The sequence below is a fragment of the Carassius auratus genome, chromosome 38 (assembly GCF_003368295.1).
Source record: "Carassius auratus strain Wakin chromosome 38, ASM336829v1, whole genome shotgun sequence".
In the NCBI taxonomy this organism is placed as follows: Eukaryota; Metazoa; Chordata; class Actinopteri; order Cypriniformes; family Cyprinidae; genus Carassius; species Carassius auratus.
In genome coordinates, this window is record NC_039280.1 from 1383314 (window position 1) to 1392819 (window position 9506).

Genomic DNA, 9506 nt, shown 5'->3' on the forward strand with positions numbered 1-9506 from the left:
AATTTAGCATTGTGATTATAGTTATATAACTATTGCAATTCGTGACTTATCCAAATTGTCTGTAAAATGATGTTTGTTTCTGTAGATTTGAGGGAAAGATTAAAAACAAGGAGGTCTGGGAATGACTGAAGGGAACTGACAGCAGTGAGGGAAGGAAGTTATCACCAGAATGTAAGTTCTTTGAGAATGTGTGCATTATTACAAGTTGAGTTTTCATTTTAATGTGGCAATGTACACAGCTGGTCAAAAGTTTTAAATATATTTTAAAAGTTTAATTTATTTCTATAATGCACAGCTATATTTTCAGCATTAATTACTCCAGTCTTCAGTGTCACATGATCTTCAGAAATTATTCTAATATGATGATTTACTGCTCAAGAAACATTTCTGATTATTATCAGCGTTGAAAACAGTTGTGCTGCCCAAAACTTGTCTAAACTACAGTTACATTTATTTATTTGTTATTTATTGTATTTATTTATTTTATTTGGGGGGGGGGGGCTAATAGCAAGGATGCATAAAATTGAAAACCAGTGGTAGAGTAGACTTTTGTAATTTTACAAAAGATTACCTTTTTTTTCAATGTTTTGAACTTTGTGTTTCATAAAGTAATCATGAAGAAAAAATTCAACTTTCCAGAAATGCTAAGTTTTCTTCCCCATCATTTCTAATATGGGGTGGGTTTCCCTAAAACCAACTGTGGTCACAAGTTCCTTCTTTACCAATAGAGTTCAGTGGAACTAACAACCGTAGTAAGCTAACTGCAGATGTGATTTACATCATGTATGTCATGAGCAGATGTACACTTTGATCTTAGCGGCAATAATGCAATTGGGTGCATGTAAATGCACTGATTTGTGATAATCAGCAATGTTTCCCGATCAGCAAATCAGTATATGAAAAAGATCATGTGACACTGAAGACTGGAATAAAGTTACTGAAAAATTCAGCTTTGCCTCATAATTATTTCAATAAATATGTTTAAGTATATTCAAAAAAACAGTATGAAAACTGTTGTTTCTTTCTTTGTTTTTTTTTGTTTTGTTTTTTTTTAAATTGATCAAATTAATCTAGCCTTGGTGAGCAGAAGAGACTTCTCTTGAAAACCATAAAGAAAAGATTCCAGATTTTGACTGGTTGCTGGACAGCAGGCCCAGGATGAAGAAGAGGAGGAAGAACACGTTTAACAATTTTCTCATAAGCTTGCCATGTGTTATAATAAAAACAATGAACATGGCTACAATAATATGCTAAATGTTATTAAAAGATTCCAGTTTGCAAGAAATCTGAGTGTCTGACTCTACACTAGAGGAACTCTTTTCTGAAGAAGATCAGGTGCTGAGAAGAAGCCTTGTTCTACAGCAAAACACTGCATCAAGCCTCCTGTCCTTCCCTCAGAAGAGCCTGTCTTCTGCTGCTGGGGTAAGAAACACACTCTTCCTCTTCTCTATCAGCTGTCCAGCACCTAACTCTGCCTCCTCAGCACTGTCTGAAAGAGTCTTCTCCACAGTCAGTAATCATAGATCACAGATTCTTCTGAGAAAGTCAGTACACTCATTTTCTTAAAAACAAATAATACAGGAGAGATGCTAGAAATCTCTATATTGTTCATTTTTCATATCTTTACGCTTTATGAATGTTTTTCTTCTGAGAAGCTCAAAAATTATGGTTCTTTGGTAATTGCTTTATTGTTTAGGTTTATCCTCTGATAGTGAGCACAGAGCCCTGATCATGACATGCAAGAAAAAGAAAGAAATCATGTCCATGATTTACTAATTCGTTCCCTCGATGTACTAAAACGTGCACGATTACTTTTACATTTCATTGATTTGCTAAATCGTATGCACAATTTACTAATTCGTTCTCTTGATGTATAAATAGTGTACACGTTTTAGCAAATCGAGGGAATGAAATAGAAAATCGTGCGCATGAATTAGCTACATTTTTTCCTGCATGTCGTGTAATTAAAGCACATCACCATCAGACATTTATACCAGGAGCCTCTTATACGACGCTCACAGTTTTAATTTGTGCAGTATCTCTGTGCAGTATCTGCTGAATTGTTTCATATCTATTTATCATGTATTTTTTGTTGCACTAAATTATGTTGTATCAATAAGTTTACTGATAATTATTTATAATTTTCACTGATAACGTCATTAACCATCTCCCCATCTTTAAGACAAAATTTTTCTGTTGTTCATATTGTGTAATCTATGAATTGATGTGTTTAGTTTTCTGTGCTCATAACTTAGTAACATTTTGCATGTTTAAAGAACAGGTGCGATTTTCAAAATGTTTTGGCTTCGTATTTTTAGAAAGTAGTGCTGAATAAATATTGATTTGTGAATGAATGCAGTGTGTTTTTGTCTATTTTATATTAGAATGTTTTTGTATTTGTTTGCATTGCATGTATGTAATTAATGTATTAACTATGAATCCCCTATAATTAGATTACAGTAAGTTTACAGTATAGTAACGTTCTCATAATGTGACAGTTTAGACGTTCCACTATAACGTCGCCACGACGGATATGGGAATCACAAAGTTAACGTCGCTGGAACGTTATTTGGGACGTCGCTGCAACGAATATGGTCTGGTCCAGTTACGTCGTCACGACGTAACTGTGTTAGCTGGGCAGTCTGAGTGAAAACCTTCACATTTCTACTTCGATCTTGTAAGTATGCGTGCTATTTTTGATATGTTTATTGTTTAAATTAGTTAGCTGTTATAATGTGTAGAAACCGTGACATTTTAACATTAACATTGCAGAGTACTACTTTTCTCCAAAAAGTTAACGTTACCTGCACGTGTTATTGCAAATGTATCTAAATTCAATGAATGTGGTAAGCATGAAACTATGAAACTTATCATTACTAGTTTTTTTTATATCATAAAGATACCAGTATATATTTGTATTTAAATTACAGTTGATTTAAAGCAAATGTTGTAAGTACTTTACATAAAATTTAACAGCAGCATAGTGCAACATGAAAAGAATTAAAAAAAAAAAAATCCTCTCCATTTAATAAAAGGTAGTGGCAAACATAAAGTCTTTAAACTTGTTTGTAAATAATTAAAATATGCAGCATACATTCAGTTTTCAGTGAATTTGTTTCAGATATAAATTTGAATGCTGCTTCTCCATGTTTTGTTTTGACTTTGGAGATATAAAAGTAGCTGGGTACTGTCCCAGATGTCCTGAGAGGTCTGCTCTGGATGGTTCATAGTGCATCACAAGATTAGAAATTTACTTTGGCCTTAAAATGTTAATTTAATAACCAACTGTAGTTTTTGGATATGAATTTTTTGACAGACAGATAGCCAGCGTAAAAACCTCAGAACTGGGGCCGGTTGCATAAATCTATTTAAGACTAGTCTTGCAAGTTAGTCGTCTAATTTTTTTCTTTAAGACTGGTATTTACTTTTTAAGTCAGTTGCATAATATTTTAGACTGGTCTAATTTAAGACAAAAAAGTAAGACTGGTTCCCCCTTGACTAACTTTCCTTTACAATCTATGTTGCCATGGAAACGAATAAACTGTCAAGTGCTCTAGATTCACAAATGTGGCCCGACTTTGTCTTGCGGTATGGCACATTTTAATATTTGCTTTTATGAAAGGGCAATAAGAAGAGAGAGTTTTCAAAGATCGTTCAAACCCATTAGAAGTCCTTTCTGAAAAGGAACTGCTGGAGAAGCTAAGGTTTCCTAGACATGCAATACAAGAACTAGCAATTGACTTGGAGGAGCATTTGAGGCCTGAAACTTCAAGAAATTTTAGCATCTCTCCACTTCTACAAGTATGTCTAGCTCTACGCTTCTTTGCCACAGGATGTTTTATAAACACAGCTGCAGACTTAATTGGGGTACACAAGTCTACAGCATCGAGAATTATTCATCGGGTTGCCTGTGCACTGTCAGGAAGACTTCCACTTTATCCGACTGATGTCTCTACCTTGAACAAGGTGAAGGCAGATTTTTTCAACATTGCAGGATTTCCAAATGTAGTTGGAGCCATTGATGGAACACACATTAGGATTCAAGCACCTTCAACTCATGAGCCATTGTTCGTTAATAGGAAAGGCTATCACAGTATTAATGTGCAGGCTATTTGTGATGCTAAACTAAGAGTGCTCAACTGTGTTGCTCGTTGGCCAGGATCAACCCATGACTCTAGAATTTTAGTGAATTCCCAAATTCATGATGCATTTGAGTGAGGAGAATTGCATGGTGTGCTCTTGGGTGACTCTGGTTATCCACTAAAACCCTGGCTACTCACACATTTCTTAAATCCAGTCAGTGTGCCTCAAGCTCGGTACAACACAGCCCATACCAAAACAAGAAATGTTATTGAAAGGTGTTTTGGAGTCTTGAAACGAAGATTTCATTGTCTGCATGCAGAGCTCAAAATGAAACCAGAAAAAGTCTGCAACATTATCTGTGCACGCGTTGTTTTGCACAACATGGCAAGGTAATAAATATGTTTTTAACTGTAATTAAAACTCCTAGCTACATATTCCCCAATGATTTTAAATTAAATGAGTAAAATATCATTTTCCATTTAATAGAGATCTTGCACTCCCAGACTGGAGCATGACCAAATTTGTGAAGAACCCACTTTGGAGATTACTGAGGCAGGAGGGGAAGATGGATCTGGGCGTTACATTCGACAGATGATTGTAGAAAACATTTTCTCAGTTTGACTGAGAACAATGAAAGAATTTATACTTTTAAATTAAGTGGACATATTATAATTTATTAATTGAGACAATACTTACAAAATATTTGATGCATAGTATCAGTACAATCAGCTGAAATATGATATAATCTTCAAATCACTACACATTAACTTAAACTAAAATTCTTCAAATCTCTTAAATATCTCTAAAGATTCTGTATGTAAACATTACATATGTAAATTCAAAATTAAACACCAGTACTTATTAAATAGACAATTGTTTGATTAGTTATTGGACAATGTTCGATGAGATCTATAGTTCATGTCCAAGTTTTTGTAGCTCCAACTTTAGCTTAGTTTTCTCTAATTCTAGTTTTTGTATTTCTAATTTTAGTTTAGTCTCTTCCAGTGTTAATATTTGATATTGTTTTTCAAGTATATTGTTCATGGTTATCTTGCTTGGAGCATCTTTCTGTCTCTCGGTGTCTGAGCCACTTCCCACAGGTGCCATTTGGGTGCTGTCCAAATCGTCATCTTTAAAAATAAATGTAAAAAAGAACAAGAACAACATTAGCAAAATTTGAAAAGTAACAGGCACTGTATTTTTTGTTGTACTTTTTTTCTGATAAAATGCACTACATGCTACTTCACCCTTTTGTAGTTCATTCATTTTAGACAAAAACACACAAAACAATTACTTAGCTATGTAAACTGGGACACTGCATAGACTTCTGTTTTTTTTTTGTGTGTCACAGGCTATGTGAACACACAAAATTTGTGAAACATTGAACAGGTTAAATGGTCTTTATTGACAAAAGTAGTCTGATTATATATAATCTGAAAACACTGTCCTGCAGCAACTAGCCTAGTGATTGCACAGCACGTGATTTCCCCTAACCTGTGTCCACTTATTGTATTTTATAATATTTGTATTTTATCGTAACCGTTTTAAGCAATAAAGTAGCCTACTCGATGCTAGTGCTGCATCTTGAATAAGTCCGCTTAGCGTCGTGCCTTCAGCCGTGACTAAATAAATAGGCTACAGCACAGCCGCTTGTGCGTTATTGCTTACTTAAACACTGTTAATCTGTTTTAAACTAAAAACATTGTTGTGAGGAATAGTAGAGGGCTGAAAGATTGAAAGCATAGCTTACCTTCACTTTGTGTTGTTTGGTCATCCTGGCTTGTAACAGGAGCTTCGTCATTTTGAGAGACCAATGTCAGTGTCACCTCGCAGTCAACTATAAGATAAGTGTTACTCAATCTAAAACAGAGCAGTAACCTACAGTGTTTAAAATGAAGCAAAAACAATAACCATCGAAACATTATTACTCACGAGACTGTCCAAACGGGGTTGATGTGACAGCGGTATGAGAATGTGTATCTTTCACCGCTGTGGGTAACGTCCGCCCGGATACTCCGCTCTCCCTCCCAAAAACATCGGAGATTCGTCTCCGTATATTTCGATGATCATTTCCGTTGTCCTTTTCAGTTTAGAAGATGGTCCTCCCCCCGTTGCTGGGTTTTTTCGCTTAAAAATTTCCTTTTTTGCCTCTTGAACCATATTTTAAAACCGTTTTTGAACATCTTTGACGGATCGGTTGACAGATGGGTTGACACTGTTAACTCTTTCCGTAATTGTTGTCCAAACTTTGTGTTTTTTGCTATTGCCGTTGTAATCGTTAAATTTATTCATTAGAGTCGATTTAGCAGCATTGTATTCCTCTAATATACAAATATTTTCCGCAAAGGAAAACTGTGACGAGCGCGAACTGTCGGCCATTTTGTTTAAGTTGTTTAGCGTCTTATTTTTCCCACAAATCACTGCGATTTAGACTGTCTTAATAAAGATAGGTGTGAGCTTATTTTATGCAATGGTCTTTCTTCAGTGACTTTAGTTAGTCAGACTATTTCTTAGACACAGTCTTAAGATAATGACTATATATGCAACCTGCCCCTAGAGTGATGTAATCCACTTTATTTGATTTAAAGACACGGTTTATTGCAAATTATCCTGCAATCAGTCAACAAAGTACAGCAGTTGAATATACAGAACACTTGTCAGTGACTACCATTAAATGTCTTGTTACCAACATTCATCAAAATATATTTTTTTGTGTGTGTTCAACAGAAGAAAGCCATACAGGTTTGGAACCAAGTGAAAGTGAGTAAATGATTACGTTGTTGTTGTTTTTTTTTAAGTGAACTACGCCTATAAGTATTTTTTAATGTTTATTAGAGTTATATGAGTAAGTGATAAAGAATGATTTATAATGATGGTTCACTTTGTGTCTTTGTTTCCGAAGTAGTTTCAATTTTTATATTTTTAGGTCAAACTGTTCATATAATGCAGGTCTATATGGTCACCACCTGAAAGAGCATGCACAGAGAAGTCCAAATTAAACAATTCCCCACCATACACACTGATAGCCTAAGACACGAAACAAGCGGTTTGTGTCAGAAAACGAACAGTATTTATATCGTTTTACCTCTTATAACACAGCAACGTCGAAGTGATCTGAGGGCGCGCGTGCTTCGGTCTGTGCGCATTCTGGGCTGGCTTAGTCTAAGTGCGGCGCTTGCGCAAATTAAGCCAGAACGCGGACGCATCACACACCTGGAAGCACGCGTGCCCTCATATCACTTGGACGTGGCTGTGTACAAGAGGTAAAAATGATATAAATACTGTTCATTTTCTCACACAGACTGCTCGTTTCATGTCTTAGTCCATCAATGTGTACTTACGATGGGGAATTGTTTAATTTCGACTTCTCTGTGCATGGCCTTTTTAGGTGGTGACCATAGACCTGCATTATATGACTGACAGACAAGAATAGTTTGACCTAAAAAATTGAAACTACTGCGGAAAAAAAGACACCTACATCTTGGACGTCCTTAAGGTAAGCTAAAACATACCAAAATTTAATTTCAAAGTGAACTATCCCTTTCAACTTGAGGGAAGAACTAAAGTAGAAATGAAAATAAAATCTGTTTTCACCTTCATTAGAATGATAATTAAAAAAAATAGTGTATTTCAGTTTCAAAACACATTATGGTAGTAGTCAGACATGTCTTGGGATAACAGTGTTACATAATCAATTATAATGTTAATTTTATTTCCATATTCAGAAGTTATGGATCCCAAATATCTAAGAGAATGGCGTCGCTTGAGAGATCGAGTTAATCCTCTCGCTGAAAATTAATAGGTCATTTTCATTGCCATTTAATTGAAATTACAGAACTTGCATATATGAGCTTGATAAAAATGAACATTCGAGAAGAAAATTTCATATATATATGTATATGTATGTGTGTGTCTATATAGCCTATATATATATATATATATATATATATATGCCTTGTACAGAATTGTTCAATACGTGTATCGTTACACGCCGTATTGCATCACCATTACGCGAGCAAAAATGTTCAATTATTGATATTAATTATAATATTGATATAAATTGTCTATATTGATATAAATTATATAGTCTCAATCTATATTCTGTTAACTCTATCTATTAAATCATCCTAGCAAAAGTGATTGACTAATTAGTTAAAAAGGATTGTCAACAATGTTTTTCTTGAGCAATAATTCTTTCCTTTTTCTCATTTGGCAGACGCAGTGATGACCAGCTTTCCATCAGCTATGGAATGTGAAATAAAAAATGCTATTTCTAATCATTTCAAACAAGCACCAGGGACGGCAGGGGGTGGGGGTTATGGATCTAAAGTAAACAGTTAATTCTTAAAAATTAATTGTTTTACATATTTTTCCAATGTTTTATTTGTTAATTTTTATGTTTGAATGTTGTCCAAGTTGTTGTTGTCTATATAATTGTTCAAAATAAATCCCTTTATATTCAATTAGTTTGGATGGATTTTAATTTATGAGAACATGTTATATTTGAGTGAAAAGAATCCTTATGCCTCATTTTGTTGTCTATTACATGTATATGTAGTGTAATTGATGACTAGTCTATTCTTGGGCTATGGTTAGACGTCTATTAGATTTTCACTGACAGCCCAAAATCAGCCTTGTTTTAGCCTAGACCCATATTGCCTGTCTATTAGACGTATGTAGTCATTTAGAAGACTGGAGGACACACAAAGGTCGACACACTCTAGACTTAATCATCAGTAGGGCTCTAAACTTTTCATCCATTGTTATTAAGGACATAGTGTCACAGATCGCAAGAGGCGAAGACTCAAGTGCAGGCAGATGGGAAGACTTCATTTATACATCACCAAAATAAATGAAAACACAACTGAAACCAGAGTAGCGTTCAAAGTTACGAGACATAGACTGAAGACAGATTCCAAGTGAAATGCTCTCAGACAGCAAATGCAATGAGTTTGCATCCTTCTTTTCTGAGAAGATCATCAATATCAGGAAGGCGATTAGCACATCATCAAGTAATGCAGTTAGAAATACCAAGGGTTCACACAAAACAAGGGGAATCTGCTTTTAGTGTCTATTCCGCTCACAGTTGGAATCAGCTTCCAAAAGAGATCTGATGTGCTAAAACACTAGTCACATTTAAATCTAGACTTAAAACTCATCTGTTTAGCTGTGCATTTATTGAATGAGCACTGTGCAATGTCCGAAATGGTTGCACTATATTTTCACTGTTTTTTTTTTATATAAAATAATTTTGTAACCGTTCTTAAATTCATTTTAATTAAGTAAAATTTTTAATCATTATAAAAGTTTTAAAATTGCTTGTTTTATATTTGTTATAATTTTTCTTTATGATTATTTTACTTTCTTTTATGTAAAGCACTTTGAATTACCATTGTGTATGAAATGTGCTACGTAAACTTGCC

The 9506-nt window shown here is 34.5% G+C and overlaps 2 long non-coding RNA genes across 2 annotated transcripts; one reads left to right on the forward strand and one right to left on the reverse strand.

Annotated features, from left to right (window-relative positions):
• The first annotated feature begins 2636 nt into the window (after nucleotides 1-2636).
• Nucleotides 2637-8765, forward strand: LOC113056612 (uncharacterized). Its single transcript, XR_003277731.1, has 3 exons — nucleotides 2637-2677; nucleotides 6811-6843; nucleotides 8300-8765. It is a non-coding gene; the product is annotated as an uncharacterized LOC113056612 (long non-coding RNA).
• LOC113056611 (uncharacterized) lies at nucleotides 5129-6228 on the reverse strand. Its single transcript, XR_003277730.1, has 3 exons — nucleotides 6016-6228; nucleotides 5834-5920; nucleotides 5129-5213 (listed from the first exon to the last, which is right to left on the reverse strand). It is a non-coding gene; the product is annotated as an uncharacterized LOC113056611 (long non-coding RNA).
• Nucleotides 8766-9506: the final 741 nt, after the last annotated feature.